At 38.4% G+C, this 18,467-nt stretch overlaps 1 protein-coding gene across 3 annotated transcripts in view; it reads right to left on the minus strand.

Moving 5' to 3' along the window:
- The window catches only part of ARVCF (ARVCF delta catenin family member), a 269,893-nt gene extending 253,470 nt beyond the window's left edge, over positions 1 to 16,423 (minus strand). The window contains exon 1 of one of the 3 annotated variants that reach the window (XM_082774079.1): positions 16,364 to 16,423. The gene's annotated coding sequence lies outside the window, so the exon portion shown is untranslated. The remainder of the gene's footprint in view (positions 1 to 16,363) is intronic. The other 2 variants (XM_082774080.1, XM_082774083.1) reach the window with 2 other exon arrangements.
- Positions 16,424 to 18,467: the final 2,044 nt, after the last annotated feature.

An 18,467-nucleotide genomic window follows, 5' to 3' on the forward strand; every position in this document is an offset into this window, starting at 1 on the left:
TTTAAGTTAATTATATTTAGTCTGGTCTGCCAGACACAGCCTCTGCACTTGAACGGATGATGCCACTTCACCTTACCTGGGAGAGAACTTTCCTACATTTTTAAACCACGGGAGACAGCTGCTTTGGACCATAACTGGAGTTTCATAAATGCAGATGCTAACAGTACTCTCAGAACTGCAGCCATACGCCAGCTTCACCACACAGCTCTGTTCATCCAGCTCTACCTTCACATCCCTTGCCCATGCTCAGAGACTAAGCAATGGGTTACACCCACTGGTGAGAAATATAAAGGGAGATTGTCCTGCACCCCTGAACCTGCTTCCTGGACTTCCTGCCTCTTGCAGCAACAGGATCTTTGCAACTTTGTTTCCTCTTGTAGAGGATAAATAATTTGAAGGATATTCAATTATTAAATACCTTCTTTGGACAGACACACAGAATGGTTAAGTTTGGAAGGTATCTCTGGAGATCATCTAGTCCAATCCCCCTCCTAAAAGCTGAGTCATTCTAAGCAAGTTACAATCTTTTCCAGTCAGGTTTTGAAAATCTCGAAGGATGTAATCTCCATGACTGCTCTGGGCAACTTGTGATGTTTGATTCATCCTTAAAGTAATTTCTTTTTCTTCTCACTTCTTGATTGAAATAAGACTCTCCACTTGGTACCTACCAGCATATTAGGCTGTGCTGCCTGTTGCAGTACTCTGTATTGTTGGGAGCTACTTAAATCAATGAGCTCTGAAAATGACAATGGGATGTATAACCATGAATTTTATTGAACATGCCTGCATGCATTAGTAATGACACAGTATGGCCTCTGGGTCCAATAATGCAGAGAGAGCTGGATTCCTTCATCTTCCAATGACTGCTCTAAATTCCCTAGTCAGACAAGGACACACAAAACAGGAAAACATTTTTTCTCTCCTAGATATTACACCTGCTTTGAACTAGTTGGATTTTATCACCTGGTTGTATGTCTGCTATGTTTCTTTCCATTTCATAATGTCAAAGACATTTTAAATACTTAATTTGTAATGAAGAATCTACAATTTACATGCCTTGCCTCCAAAAATACAAGCAAGTAATCATTCTGAGGTGGAACTGGGAGAAACCTGTATCACCTTAAAGATATTGAAATTTCTAACAGAAATCAGTCATTTGATTTCATGTGAAATTAGAAGAATGCACAAATTGGGTGGTATGGGGAGGTTGTTTTTGTTGTTGTTGTTTTTGTTTTTTCTTTTTTTATTAGAAAAGTCTCAAGTGACATTTACTGTAAGAAGGACAATGCTAACAGGTAGTGAAATGTCAAACATTTCCCAAGGAAGAGTCAATTCTGTTCATGAGTCTCCTCCTCTTAAAACACTGTAATTTAGGTGCATTCAGTCAAACTACACCTGAGTGAAGAGGAGAGAAATAAGTATCTGGTAGTTAAACACAAATACTAAAACTCTGTAATTTTTACATTTGTACATAATTCCTTCCTTATTTTATATTCATTAGAAGAAAATGCCTTGAGAGATTTCTTTTCCCCATTAGAATTCACCAACTTGCTGTAAATATTTTATATCTGTGCAGATCCTAGAGTCACTAAATAATCAATCTTGTACTTTAAAATAAGGAATCCTACTTCAGGGTCTTTAAAACAAACAAACAACAAAAAAAAAAACACATTTTCATTCTGGGCTCCCCACACACTGGGTGCACCTACAATTTGTATCTATATTGTAGGATCCTCCTAATTAGATTGCATTTCTTTGAGTCAGGAAAAAAAAAAAGTGACAGTCTAAGCCTTACAGTTCTTTGAAAGATATCCTAGTAGGTCAAATGGTGTGTATATTAGGGCTGTGTGATCCATTTGACACAAGTAAGATATGGTTGGTCAACATTTCAGATGCCCTCAGTAATGAAAATCAAAGCAATGGATATTGATTCCATTCACATCAATCTCAAAATGGTAAATAAAAGTATGCTCTCTGTATAGCAGTCTCACATATACATGCAGATATATTTAATAAATCTACAGATAGCAGAAAGCTCTGATTTCAATCGGACAGTATGTGAAATACTTATTTTATTAACTGAGCTACTATACAGACAGTAAAGCTGCTGAAATCTCTAAATCATTCATACTCATAAATTTAACTGAAGTCAGAAACCCTTGGAAGATCAGGACTTTTCCTACAGATTACAGCTCAAGCTTTGTCTACTTCTGAAACAATAACTCTGGTCTTCAACAGATACCTGTATTAACGTGTTGATGCTCATACAACACCAATATAAAATGTTGGTTTACTGCTTCCAAAGAAAGAAAAAACAAAAACTAAAAAAATCTCTCCTCTGTGCAAGCAGCAGCTTTCCCCTAGACTTCAACCTCTTTTCACAGGAAATAGTTTGTATTTATTCTGCAATTCTCATTAGTCTTTCCCCTCTTCTGTGGTACCATGACAAACAACAGATTTCTTTTTTTTTTTTTTTTTTTTTTAGGCCTCTAAATGACTAAAAAGCTAGCTTTCTCTCAAAGGCCCAGCTTGCTGCATCATCAGTGGAACCATGCAGTACAATCACATACACACTACATTTCCAGCCTACAGCTTCTTTTTCCCAACTACGCTATTGCAACAGACACAACTGCATTTGGCGCATGTAAGCTCTTTCCCCACAGGGATCAGTAGCCAATTTCATAGAATCATAGAATAGAATAGAATATCCTGAGTTGGAAGGGACCCTTAAGGATCATCAAGTCCAACTCTTGACATCGCACAGGTCTACCCAGAAGTTCAGACCATGTGACTAAGTGCACAGTCCAATCTCTTCTTAAATTCAGACAGGCTCCGTGCAGCGACCACTTCCCTGGGGAGCCTGTTCCAGTGTGCAACCACCCTCTCTGTGAAGAACCCCCTCCTGATGTCAAGCCTAAATTTCCCCTGCCTCAGCTTAACCCCGTTCCCGCGGGTCCTGTGACTGGTGTTAATGGAGAAAAGGTCTCCTGCCTCTCGACACCCCCTTATGAGGAAGTTGTAGACTGTGATGAGGTCTCCCCTCAGCCTCCTCTTCTCCAGGCTGAACAGGCCCAGTGACCTCAGCCGTTCTTCGTACGTCTTCCCCTCCAGGCCTTTCACCATCTTCGTAGCCCTCCTCTGGACACTTTCCAACAGTTTCATGTCCCAGCACTTTTAAAATGCAGTGGTAGTCACCCATTATTCTACAGGTATAAAACCTGTAGCACAAAAGCCAAAACCAACAAGAAGCCAATACATAGTTTTATTTATGCACTGATTGCCTATTGACAATTGTTCTCGTTCTCTCAGTCCAACTGATGCCCCTCTCGTGACAGAGAAATCACTTTCACTGTTTCCATTTCCTGGCTAGTATGCTAGCATTCCCTAATACATAAATCCCTCCCTCTTTTTTATGGCCCTGAAATGGTGAGTGTTACTGAGGTCAATATCGGAGAGTTTTCTAGTAAAATAGAAATGTCACACAATACTGAGCAGTATACTCTGTCTTGGCTAATGCTTAGTTATTCTATTTGAATATCTGTTGGGATGTTCCCTATCTAAAGTATTGCTTTCTCTCTTGTGCCTGGTTCTTTATAGAAGCTCCTTCATTATGTCTGACAGAAAAAACAACGAAACACAGCGTATTAGGTTACATCAGAGAAGCAAAACGACTTCCCTTGAAATACACACACATTTTTAGTAAACTTACAGACTTTTAAAGTCTGTAGACCTAGCTTGGATTTCGTCAGCAAAAGGAAAAAAAAAATAGTCAACTACTTAAGAACTGGGAGAGCTGTATGTGGAAAAAGACCATGTAATATTAAGATGTAACAGTGAACTGTATTCTGTAGGAGGAAGAAGTTATTAATACCAGGGTATGCAACAACAGAAGAACTACAACTGGATTTCAGCATGGTACTCTGAAGATCCATAATAGAGAAAGACTGACTAGGCATATATATGAACTACTGCAACTACCTGAAAACAGACTGCCCATTTTATGAGCAGAGAAGAGTTTGGACTATTTAGTTCAGCACAACAATGGCTGAAAGGAGACAGAATCTTGCTCACTAAATACATTTAACATGCAGTTCTCAGCGAGAGGAGTCACTGAAGCACAAAACCAAATGACTAAGAACTAGCTAAATAAAATAAATAAATTGAGGTATGGATAATTTTTTAACCATCAGAATTATGAGTAATGGGAAGCAGACATTACATGGAAGGTGCTGAAAAGGCAGAAGAGCAGCAGGATTGTCCAGGCTCAGAGGGAAGCCCACAAGCTAAACTTCAGCAAAATCATTTGCTTAACTCTACAGCTCAGGCTTCTACCATGACAAATGAATGCTATAACATACCTGCAGTTCAGAGATCATTCTTTTAGATGTAGCTGCTATGTATTACTTTATTCTCCTAAAACACTAAAGCCAGACACTTGGCTGAAGAAATGCAGAGCGAAGTTATAGCATCTATACAAATTCATACTTGGAAAAAAAAAGGAGATACTAATTTCCCTAAGCGTAAGAAAGGGCAGGAAGTGCTGAACTCAGCCTACTGTCTCAGATTTATGAGGTTCTGAGGTGCAGCTGACTCAGGAACCATGACATATGCTATGGTAAGGACTATATTACCAGAACAAGTATAATGCAGTTCATCGTGATCTGATGTCCCAAGATCTGTATCTGTAGTCTCTGCCATTATTGCACTTAAATATTGAGAATAAGGGTCCTTGGAAAAGAAAACAGCAGAGAGACAAGTGAAATAACTTATTCTAATATCAGCAGAAGGGAAAATGTGATTGAAGGAGACCTTTGATTGCTATAAAACATTCCAGTTTGAAGCAGACTTTGTATGCCATATGGACAAATCTTGCAGATGATGGACCAGGCGATCTATTATGTCTTTCCTGTATGATTTCTAACTTGTTTTCTGACACTTTAGTTCCAAAGCTTTTCCACTCTCTGCCATATCTCTGTAAGATTCAGTTCAACGAGAAGCTTTTGTATCTTATTTTGATGTTAATAAATTATGTGGTGAGTTCAACAACTGAAGTTCAATCTGTGTAAATTAGTGTTAAACAACTTACTTCCTGATGAAAACACAGAATTAAGTCCTTCAAATATCAATGCAGAAAATGAGATAAGAAGTTACAGAATGTATAGCTTTGGTTGCCAGAAAAATGGTATTTCTTTGCACTGCCCCCCTGCCTTGGTTATATCCTTCATACATTCCAGAACATTTATCTTGAGAAACTTTCAAGTTCTTCCTACTCCTCTGTGGCACAAAGAGATGGCTTTTACTTTTTTTTATATTCAGACATAGAATGTGAAGTAAATTTCTCACTTAAGACATGAAAAGATTTAATCCAAAAGTAAGGGAGAGAAAACAAGGTCAAAATAATATGGGAAGGTAAAACATCCCATAGGACAGGGCTTAAAAACATTCACAGTTCTATCAGCCAATGTTAAGGTTACCAACACCGCTACCCTCCTACAGAGAGGGAAATGAGAAGAATTTGCTAAATATAGATAGAACTGTTTGGAAGGATGTCTATCCTTACTAGCACATTCATCTGTTTAACTGTGGGCAATATAGCCTGCTACACAGCCTGAAGCAAGTGTGGATATTCAATATTCTCCAAATTATACAATCTAAACTGAGATCAGACTTAATTCCACAGTTTACAATTGCATAAAGGGAAACTTTTATGAACTCTTCAGTTTTAACTACCTCTGAATTTCTTCAGTCAGATTTGGGAATGTTCTAAATGCTTTCAAAACTGAGTGGATTTTTATACAAGCATGCTGAAAAAGGCCATAGGATTCTCGTGTTCACTTTATGGCCGGAATTCTTCCAAATCTTAGGAATTTCGGTAGCTAATGAGATATCACAAAAGTATACAAATATATTTGGACATAGAAAGCCCTCTAGAATAAGCAAAGTAAAAATCAAGTTTTATGCTAAAAGGTCTTCATAATCTGGTAGTCTGAGGTATCTGACATTTTTCTCAAACTGATTTGTGTGTTTTTTAAATAATTCTAATAACCCAATTCTTTAAACATACCTATCAATACAACTTACCACAATAACCCATCTTTATTTGAAAACAAAAGCTGAAACATCCTCATAAGCCTAAAAGAAGTTTGTACCTTTGGAAGGATTCCAATACCTAATTCCCTAGTTTCAATGACAGTATCATAAAGGAATGTAATGGAATTTAACAGGGTCTGGGTGCTAAATCCCTTTAAGAATCTGGGCCTAAATTCCAAAGGGACCACTGAAAACTCCTTGGCCAAGGTATCATCTATAAATCACAGAAAGGTTCTCATATAGTCCTTCTACTCAGAATTCATTCACTACAGACCTTCCTTCAAATGAAATCTAAACAAGCCAGGCTGCAAACCTCATCAGATCTCTGCACCTTGTCAGCTGAAGGTCCAACAGTTCAAGAAATTTTTCACTGTCTCCTCAGTAAGTTTCAGAAAGAGCACAATGGTAACCGTTCAGAAATTTAAAACTTTGCATTCAGAAGAGAGTAAATATGTTCAAACATCCCTTGGAAAACAAAATCTTCCATTATTTCCTGAGCATCTAAAAGCAATTACTTGCCTAGCACTGAGAAGAGATTAACTTTTATATATTGAATAATATTTAATGTTTGTTAACTCTCAATTTCAAAATTGCTAGCAACACTTAACAATTTTGTCATTGGGATCCATGTTAGACAAGTAATGTTAGATCTTCCCAGACAGCTAAGGAGTATAACAAAGTTCTGTTAAACATCAGTTCTTTAGTCCCATAAAAATACAGTTTCTGAAATTCAGCTATCAGTTTCTCTGCTCCAAAACAGTGAAAAATGTGTTGTGGTGTCATGAATCAAAGGAGGCAGTTATTCCTTTGGGCAGACAGATTAACATGGGATAGAATTCAGAAACCCCACCATCACCACAGTAAGTAGTCTGTAAAAGCAGAAGATTCCATTTATCACCTACATGAACATGCCAGCATGAAAAACTGGTAAAAAAAAAAAAAAAAAAAAAAAAAAAAAAGTTAACATGGCAAATATTCTTCCAAGAAAATAGCCCCAGTTTTGTATAGGACAAAATATAGGCAGAAAACATGTGCTCAAGAACTAGAGGGTTAACTCACAAATACTACCCTAGAGAAATTGTCTAGGGAACCATTCTGTTGGGATTTCATTTTTTTCTTACTTTGGGACTCTTCTTTCAGCACCAAGCAACAAAGCAAAGTATACAATAGGCTATTACATAAAAAGAATGTAATAACTTTAACTTGGTTAAACTTAGCTCAAGCATAGTATGGACACATTTCACTTAACTAACCCTGTGCTGATCTCCTTAGTACTGAGTCTTGAACATTTAAAGCACAGACCAGCTCTTTTATACTTCAAGTGATTCTACAGCCTACAGTTTTGGTATAATACTGTGAAACTAAAGACGGGTAATAAATAAGATCTAGAAGTTAACCAAGAATTAGGATTTTATTTGATAATCTGAAGAACAGAAAATTTGAAGGCATTCATATTTCTGTATATTATACTGAGATTACTCCTGTTGACAAACTGTAGATATATTTGGATGGTTAACACCATCAGAATAGAAGGCAGTGCATCTAGACAGCTAGTATGTGCAGTACTTGTAAATTGGAGTTTTTTTGTCTGACATTCGAATGAAGATTTAGAGTACATATCAATCTGCATGAGCAATTGAATTTGAAGACTTATATAGACTTCACATGCCAAGATTATTAGCAAAACATAGTTAAAGTTTTCTCATCATGCTTAAAACCTAAAAGAGATTTTATTCAATATAGATACACAGTAATTTTCCCTTGGACTCACGGTTAATCATCTGATCAACAAAATAAACATGTACATCCAGGAATCCAGGTATTACTTTCAAGGAATATTGTAATTCCCAAATTCCTACTCAAATTACACCCAAATTCCTACCTTCTGTTTAATCTCACTGATTTTAGTCTTAGAAAAGAAAATCAGAGGATAGCATCAATCTTTTAAAATATGTTTCTCAGTTAGCAAAAGACAAAAAGATGTATCATTATTAAGAGAAAATTACATTCCAGTTTAAGAAGGGAACTGGAGTGAAGGTTACTGTACTGCTAAAGGATTTCTACCAAGAGTTCAAACTTATGGATTAGACAATTCAATAAGATTCCACTGCCACATCACATTAAAAACAACGTCTTACCTACACCTCTAAATACTGCCCCAGGAGAGGAAACGTGGTTTTTTACTTCCATTATCTTTCAGCCTGCAGTAGGGAAGTGCCTTGGTCCTGAATCAGAACCCACAGGAATTTAGCAAGTGCTATTTCTGCTTGTAGTAAAATCTTTGATATGTAATTTACATCTTGATATGTCATCATTTCTTGGTATTTAACTTAGTAACAGCTTCTCTGAAGTAGAGATTTTATTACATAAATTATGGAAGTAGCGGGCTGGGGGTAGTGAAGACAGCATAAATTCCTGAATCAATACAAAATATGTCGCTGGTAGTAGTTGCTATTCTATGCAGGTGTGTTATTGATCACACTCATAATGGTCTCACTTCAGCTGCTGTCAATAACTCACTAGTTGTATTGTCACACTGAATTAAAGAAGTACCAGACTAAAAGTATGCGGAGAAGTTACACCACCATGGCTTGACCCAGCCTGTGGTGCAAAGAAGCAGAACACCGACAGTTTAAATTAGGATTCATGTTTGACACTTCAGTTGACATTACATTGATAAAATAAAGTCAAATGTGATATTTATTCAGGTGGAAGAAGAGATTGTTCCTTAAACATACTGGCAAAATCTTAAATTTAGAGCTACTACATATAATAAAACTAGTCTTTTAATACTTTGGGATCATTACTGGGTATACCTACTGACACGTGAAACTGAATTTAAGTTTTATGGGGAGTTATTGTCATTTTACTGATCAGTATGAATGAAACTTTCTTGCATCAGACTAAGAGCTGTAACAATAATGTTAAATTATTCTGCCTAGTTGTTTTTTTTTAGGTGTTCGTTTCTAAATCAAAACTTGATAGCAACATACAATAGCAGAATTGTAACTGTAAGCCAAAGACTTGCAAAGCAGTGAAAAGTTAAATATAGATGTTATTATAAAGTGTTTCTTACAATTGTGATGTTAGCATATGTAAGCATTTTTCTTTTACATACTTCAGAGACGACAAATAGCAAAACAAGAGTGCTCACTGTCATTGCCTGGTTTATTGAAATGGAGAAACAGACCCAGGCATGAGGCAAAAGATTTCCTACTTCCAGGAATCTGATCTCTATGCTATTTTAACCCATTGCAAAGGATCAAGATGTCAGTAGGACTGTATCTCAAAGACCAGAGCATCACTACCAATGTCTATACCAACAAATTGTTCTGTACACATTCTAGAGAAGCATGGCAACATTAAATAAAATTTTGATTTCCTTGAAAAAGCACTATTTTAAAGAAACACTGTCTAAAAGAGACACTATATATTTCTTGTTGATACTTGAGGGATTTTCCTTAACAAACCCAATATGTACACTAAGTCATGATCATGCCCACCTTTTTCTCCATACACATTCTTGTCAAAGGCTGCCCTCTCTTTGCCAGAAAAAAAGCAAAATAGAAACAAACTCTAGCAGTAGTCGTCTCACTGATCCTATTGAATTGCTATGAGTCATGTTAGTACATATCACAAGAAACCCAATGAATCAACAGAATTCTTACACAGTTCTGACAGCTGCACAAAATGGACAAACTAATATTTTCCCTTCAATCTCATACAATTAACCTCATAGGTAAGATGTATGAACAATTGTCTAAAATAAAAATAAAAATTAAAATTAAAATTAAAAAAAATCCCATAGTCAACCCATCAATGAGTAATACCCATGATGTAATAGTTGTTGAAAGTTTTGATGTGTACATGCCAAGAAAAACATTCATGCCACCTCACTTTCAGCACCAGACATGTGCGTTTAAGTTAGGATGCTAATCTCCATATAGAATCCATATTTGTTACTCAGAAGAAAGGGAGAGAAACTCTCCTTCAAGTTGCCAATTATAACACTTGATTCAGACTCAGTTTATTGAATCAACTTCTAGAGAAGTCTGTCTCTATACAGTTTTCATTTGCAGACAGAAGTGGCACATCTCAGACTCTCCTCCCCAAAGACAGTCCACACTTTATGAAATATATTTGAAGTCATTCTGCAATCCACTGTGCTCTGGGGAATCTCTGTAACCTTTGCGACTCCACATACTGTCAAATGATTATTACTTTTTAATTTAAAATCTGCAAAAATACGTTTACCCAATATCACTACATTCATTCAGCTCTCAAGCAGTCAATCCAGCTGACGTGGACATTGTTGAGGAGAGAGCATTGCAATACAGTCTCTTAGCCATAGGAATAATCCAGTGAAAGTCTATGTGGTCTCTTCTGTCACTGACCTGAAAGGGAGTAACTTAGCATTTTGTCACTACACAAATTAAATATGCAGCGTTTACTGTAACAAGGAGGTCCCATGGAAGAACTATACTGTTTATGGTTCCAACTCTCAGATAGAAATTACACCACCAGAGCAGATGAAAAACAGGCAATTAAATTTCCAGCAATCACAGAATTGTAGGGGTTGGAAGTGACCTCGAGGGATCATCGGGTCCAACCCCCAAACGGTAGCTCTAGTTTCACTAACTTCGCATTACAACAAACGTAGATCAATTAAGACTTTGTTACAGCAACAAGTTAAGACAGCGTTTTTCTATACCAAACAAAAAAGTGAATATTCCTAAACTTTTTTTTTGTTCTGTTTTTAATTTCTGCTATCATAAAAGCAAAGAGGCAGATGTGATACAAAACCCAGGTCCTGATTTCTCTGGACAGTACTTAAAATTAAGCTACTGCTCTGCACCTCAAAGGAAGTCAATGTCAACTGTTCCTGTATGAATCCTTAGAAGGACTGCTGCATTAGATAACTCAAAATATACCCAACTGAGAATGGGAGTCTTAACATCAAGCCCCTGAGAAGTCCATTCTCAAGAGTGCCTATGCAAAAGAAGCACTAACGCCTAATACAACCAAATTAATAAATCTTGAAGAAAATAAGGAAAAAAAAATTACTTTGGGTAAGTACACACTGGCAGGACTGTCCCTAAACTGATTTACTTACTTTTTCCCCTCTCACTTGCAATGTTTAAGCTGTAACTCTTCAGTAATGTATTTGAAATGACAATAAATGCTTCACAACTCTTAAATAAACCGTAAATAGCTAAACAGTAATTGTTCTGGAGGACAAAAGCCTGTTGGCAAGGCACTAGACTTCAAGCTTCCAATAGCTTATGATAGCAATAAGAAGGCAAACAAAATAAATAATAAAAATAAAATTGTCAAAGATACCTTGACAGCGTCCTTTTAATCTTCAGCAAACTTGAGATGTCATGTAAGCACCGAAGCAGCAAAGAGACGATACTGCTTAGATAGCAAAATCTCAATTTCTCCCTGACCTACAAATCGTAAACTAATAGATCAGTGGTGCACTGGCATACATCCACACTGTAGCTCATGGAAATCCTGTTGCAGCTTCTGAAACAAAATCCAAGTCCACTGAGATGCAGGAAAACCTTAACTAGAAACAACATCAACTGAAGCATGCACAGAAGATTTTGACACTGCAGTCAAGGACCTCACAGAACGAAGACTGCAAACTGTCCAAAAAATGCCATCCTACCTGTAGAGATAAAGCATACTGCACATACTCAGAAACACAGAAAGGTCTTCCCAGGGCAATACAAACTGGAAGTGAAGAACAGTAACACAATCCACCCCATGCGTTTCTGGTGGATCTTAGTATCTTGTTATACTGCCACCAGTAGCGTGACCAGAGTTAGCTTCTTGTTACAGACACCAAGACTCAAACCAGTCTGCTATAACCAAAGACTGTCATCACTGATGACAAGATTTCTGCCATTACTGTTCATGATTAATGATTTCCATGAAATTTTACAAAACACAGTACAATCACGAAGTAGTAAGGATGTTCTATACAGGCAGAACAGTATTTTCCTTTCGAAAAACATTTTGCTAACCCAATATGATGTAATTATCTCCAATCCATTCCAATACTGATTTCTCCACAGCTTTCATATCACTGTAGCAACAGCTCTAGTTCATGGTTCCATTTTTTCTATACTATTATGTTACATCCTAAATGCAGTTTTATTTATTTTTGGAAGTGAACTAGTGTCTTAAAGAGTGCTAAATATTTAAGATGAGAGATTTACTTTTCATCACATCAATTTGGAAAGGGAAATACAATCTCTTCAGGTTTCTCAAGTGTGCTTTGCTTTGTCTTTAAAATGGCAGAACCATTTCTTATGCTGGAAATCGTTTCTTTCACACATCAACACAGTTTTGAGATCTCGAAGACTGCAACAAATGTGAGGACTCATCTATCAGCATCTAGATGACAACAAACCTCTCTCAACAGCGATTAAACAAATGTTGGAAGAAAATTACTTTCTTGGGCTACTTGGACTGCAATCTGTGATCTAAATACAACAACTTTAGTCTTTCTAAATATACGCAATTACTCAACTTTGCTTGTTGTAATTAATATCAGCTGATTACAGAGGATTAAGATTTGTACTACCAGACCAAGAGATCCTTCAAAGAAGTATTCAGGGAGATGGAGAACTGCACATGTTCAGGCTCACAGGTTCATTCCCCAGTATACTATTCCTAATAAGCATTTTCTAGATTGTACGAGAAATCTGCACTTGAGAAAACACAGATTGAAAACACTGACTTTGGTTTCCCAGGTTAACTCCTCATAAGTCCCGATTTTGAAAGATATGATTAAGCAAATCGCTTTGACTTCATTGTGGTGAGCCTCTTAAAGCCAACTTTAGATGGCTTTTATTTGCCATCAGTGACTTTTATGTAGATTGGATGACAAAACTACAATTCTACAATAAAATAGGAAGGTATAAAAACAGTATCAATTTGTACAGAATTGGATAAAATAAATTAAATAAAGCCAGGGGTATAATGGTCCCTTGCTTAGTTAAGATTCACTATTTTCACAAAGAGGGCATTTGCTTCAGTAGAGGTATGCTCCCATTAATGACACCTATTGTTAGAAGATGTATTCAATTGTGTTCTTTGAAGGAATGAGCAGTGACTAGATATGAGCTTCATCAACTAAATCGAAGTGATCTCTAAAAGAGATTAAAATATTTTAAAATACCATACATACATATATTCCTAATTAATTTCTTATATGTTTTTTGTTCCCAGGATTTACTGATGTTCCAGAGAGGCACGTGTTTTGATAGGTCAAAATGTCACAGTATTCTGAAACACAATAGTAGTCAGTAAGTCTAATCAGGACTCTAAAATGACTATTTTCTTATGTACTTAATATAAGTTACTGATGAATAACAGATGCTGTCCACTTACTATTAAATGATTAGCCATGTGTATACACCAAAAATGCTACTTCTTGAAAACGTGACTGCTAGAAGCCTGACTTCCAGCCTTTCAAAAGATTGGCTCTCACTTAACTGAGCAGCCTGTTCTTCCAAAACTGTAGAAAAAGAGGCATAAGATGAATTAGATTCACTGGAATTAGGCAAATTATTTGTCTTGCGCTCTACTTCAAATGAATGTGACCTAAGCTAATGCAGATGATCTAGACCCCTAGAACCTCAGCAGAGAGAACCAAAATTAGTTTTACGGCTTGTTTCAGATTGCATATAAAATGCAAGGGTAGGAGCAAAAGCACTAACAGGGAACAAAAAATTTCATTTTTTTCAGATATTGAGATATGCAGCTAACTTTCTTGCTTCAGCACACACGTAGACCGCATACAATCTGGAATTTAAGAGTACAGTTTAATTAATCTCCCAGTTCTGATTTTAATGTTTTAGCACTATCATGGCTTTATGCCCTTTTCTAAAGAAAGTATTTTGCATCATAGAAAGAACACTTTTTCTAAAAACTCGGGGATTTTAATAATTTTAAAAAAAATGCAGTTCTAGGTGACTCATATGAAGTCAAATGACCTTACTGAATCCAGCACATCTGATAAATTATTTCCCTGTCCATACTGGTGTAAACTGGAGTTGGCCTTTTTCCTCTTTCTTCTCTAGAGACTGGCAAGAAAGTGAAAATTTTAACCTAACCTTTCAGCTTTGATGATTACTTTGATAGCTATTAGGAAGAGAATGCACTCACATTGGACAAGATACCACTATACTTTAGTGAAAATGTGGAGAAGCTAAATGTAATCTCACACTTAGCTGCTTCAGCATTTGTTTACAATGCTTGTGTCGATGACTTGTACTCATATAATAAAATATTAAGAGCAACAAATTATAAGCCTGGTACCACAAGAATTCTAACAGGTTTTCCTCACAGTGCATTCATTCAGACATTAGCCAAAATCCACAAAAACGCTGCAGATATGATGTGCTGCATTACATAAAATCAAATACAGAAGCTTAGTTTTATAAACCTATAATATGCATGTAGATGGTCATCTAGACAAGGCATCTTCTCTGAACTGCAGTTTAAAGAAAATCTACAAAAAAAGGCAGAAATTTTGCCATTTCTAGTGCACTGTCCTAACTCAATACAATGGGAATTTGTCTCTATTTACAACTCTTATCAGTTCTTCCAATATTCAAGAATTGCTAAGACTAAAATCCACTGCAGGGATTTTCAATGAATAGATGAAAATCAAAGAAGGGAGCAATTTTTCATCAATTCTAGCTAAATATCAGGTAAAATGTATGGTTTTATTAATTGAATTTCAGTTTGAATAACATTGACAGAAACTATGGCATAGAAAATAAAATCAAAGTCAACTTTGTAAAGATCACCAATGTCAAATAAAATACGTTCTAAGCATCTTTGAACAATAAATGAGGATAAACTATGCAGTGAAACTATGCAGACAAACTGTATTGTTCTTCTAAACCTTGCCCTCCTAATACATTCCTTTAGCCAACCAATGGAAAGATAAACCCATTTACCTAATGGAGCATATAATTTAAATATTTCAGACAGGCATTTAGAGATGTTGCTTAAAATAAATTTAACAGCGATCTATCCAAATAGTTTGCATGATGAAGAGCAAAGCATAGCTCACAACTTATTTTTTTCCTGTAAGAACTCTGAACTATCCAGCCCTTTCAGTTACTTTAAAGTAATACAGCATATACACAGTGATTAATACAACAAAACATTTTTTTTCCAAAGCAGATTTAACGTGAAGCTGCAGTTTTCTCTATTGCAGTGCCTTGCAACATTTCTAAAGCCGCTAAAATTTCAGGTCTTACTACTGCACCATGCAGTCCTCTGCAATTTTATAAACAAAATATGTTCAAATTTCTGGATGCTTACAGGGATAATGTACTTAATACAGACTGCAACACTTCATACACAAAAAGATACTATCAGCCAATGTCAATATTCTGTCACTTCGGATTGTGATTTTTACCATAAATCATTCTGATTAGTACAAAACATTGTTATTTCCCCAAAAACTTGTATCTAGTGTTTAAAATATTAGAATCAAAACAGGTCTTTGCTTGACTTAAATATCAGCTTAGGGTTGTTTTTTTTTTACATGCTAAGAATCACATTTTGTATTGTGACCTGCCTAAAGCACAACGGTAGACAGTAAAAAGGCAAGTATACGTTGTAAGAATTCCTCCTTCCATATACACAAACAAGTGCCTACAATTAAAAAAAAAAAAAAAAAAAAAAAGAGAGATAGTCTTTGCTACATGTATGCTCGAACCGAACATTTGAGAGAGTTGTGCAAGTTTTGAAACCATTAGATTTTAATCATTCCCAGCAGTACTGCAGAGAAAATGAAAAGAAGAAAAAAAATCTAACTTTGGCTCTTAACTTTGTAACGGATTTCACATTTGTGAAGAAATAGGTTAGTTCTGTTTGGTCTCTGCTATAAAGAGACTCATCCCCTATGCATGCCACAAATAACCTGAGCAATGACTTCCCTCCATGACAAGAACTGGCCATCATATTGCAGGATTAACACAATGTTGGTTTGTTTAGGAGTTGCTTCTGTGTGTGGTTAGCATATGTAATTTTTTAGCTTTTCGCATACATCAACTCCTCCTTGCGTATCTCACCACGAACTGATGAAGGCTGTTAAACCCTGAAGAGCAATCTTTAGCAAACAAAGAAGACCGCTCTGCAACCGTGATGTACAATCATCCCAAACGTACTACACCCTCCGAGAACCTCACAGCAAACAGCCTGGCAACCTCACCCATTTCCCCAATCCCCCCGCTTTGCTCACCATCTCCTCCGTCTTCTCCTATTCCTCTGTCTTCAGCCTATTTTCCTTGCCTCTGCCGGCTTCGCGGTATCACAGGGAGGCGGGTGTACCAAAAAAAAAAAAAAAAAAAAAAAAAAGAACTCTTCAATAAACCACTCGGCAGCCGCTGGGCAGCACATCAACGAGCCCCTCGCCCTCCTCCTCTGCCGGCTGCCGTCTCCCGGAGCTCCCCGCCCGCCGCTCCCGCCCCCCCCCAGCCCCGCGGGCTCCCGGCCCCGCGCATCCTCCGCGGGGAGCTGCGGGGCTGCGCCAGCCCCCGCCGCCTCCACAGCGCCGGGCGGCTTCTCCCCCCCCCCGCCGCCACGTTCCCGGTTACAAAGGGTGCCCAGGACCGTCTGTATCGGGGGGGAGGACTCGGGGACCCTCTCCCCGCGTTGCCTTATGCTCTGACTGCTCTTGGCACCGTTGCTGCAGCAGCCGGGGGGGGGTCTCCCCTTGCAGGGGGCCCCCGCTGCCGCCCCCCCGCCGCCTCAGGGGGATCCCCGGGGCGAGGCCGCGGGCTCAGCCTCAGGGGAGGCCGGGCGGGAGCGGGCCGCGCCCTCCCCTCAGGCCGCACCGGTGCTGTCTCCTCAACTCTTTTTTTTTTTTTTTTTTTTTTTTTTAAAGCCGGGCACGGTCGTTCTTCAACATTCACACTTGGGGGAAGGGAAGGAACGGGCTCCGTGCGCACCCCCCCCCCCCCCGCCGCCACCACCACACGGCGGCCAGCGGAGGGCAGCAGCGCGGCCGCTCGCTCCCCTCAGCGGTGCCCGCCTGCGGCCGCCTCACGGAGCAGCGGGTTCCTCCCGCGCCGCCAATTTTCCGATTGGACGGCGCCTTCGCGATCGCGCCCAGCAACCGCAACCTCATTGGCGCGTTCCCGCCCAGACCCGCCCCCCTGGCTGGCCGCTCCGAAGCCCATTGGCCGGCGGGGCTGTCCGTCCGAGCGGGGCCGGGCGTGTGGCAGGGAACGCGCTGGCCGCCTGCGGTGCCCCGCGGCTGCTGCGCGGTGACTGCCCCCGGCCTCCTGTGGGATAAACCGCACAGCTTGTGCCCCTGAAGGCCCCGGCTCACGCCCTGCCACCTCCCCCCTCCTTACTTTATGTTCCTCGTTTCATTATTTCTAGCGTCTTTGCCCTCTGCCCGAACTGGATGCTGATGGGGCTGCCTTCCAGGATTGCCCTCATCAGAGCTGTAGGCAAAGCACATTGCTCCCCTGTCTCCCCGAGATATCCCCTGTTTTAGATTTAAAAGGATTGCATTAGTCCCATTTACCACAGTATTACCCTGAGCGGTCCCGCTGAAGCTTTTATATGTGGTAAGAGCTGCATTATTTTCTAAAGTACTTGCCAAGTTATCCATATCCCTGCATGCTTTGTTTCCAGGTGCATTTTTTTCACACTTTTATATTAAAATATATCTTACTTGGTTGGTATGAGTTAAATCAGGTACATCATATGATTCTGTAGCAAGATCAGTAATGTGAGCTACCGATTTAGCTACTAAGCCACAAATTTTACCCATAAAGATCTTACATTACCACCTACACATGTAGAATGCTCTGTCTGGGTCATTGATGTCCCCACCTAAGCAAATAATTTTTGAGAGCTCCAAATTAAAAGATATTTAAGCATTTAAGTTATGGTTTATGGGTTCCACATAACACATATATTCCAGCACTTACAAGATGGCACAAAGTTTTGAGACAAATGTCAGAACTATTTCTCTTTTATTTCTTCAGACTTAGGACATTTCTATGAACTTTTCACTAAGCATCTTTTTTTTTTATTATTATTTTTAATGCTTTCTAGAGATTGTGTGCTGACAGATAGTACCACTATCTTCACTAAAAGTACTTAAAATGGACGCAGAATCACCACCTACTTGAGATCAGACTCTTCTAGTTTGACAAACAGGAATTATACTCACATGCCCTAAGCAGGGTCTACAAGGGACAACGTTACCTGGGTTGCTTTATTTAGAACAAAATAGACATGGGAAATAGAAAGAAGGGTCTGAACGGCTACTAAATCTAGTATGCACAATTCCTTATACTGTGCTGAAGGTGATGTGTCCTTAGTGCCCA

The sequence above is a fragment of the Aythya marila genome (genome assembly GCF_965140915.1).
Source record: "Aythya marila genome assembly, chromosome: 17".
Taxonomy (NCBI): domain Eukaryota; kingdom Metazoa; phylum Chordata; class Aves; order Anseriformes; family Anatidae; genus Aythya; species Aythya marila.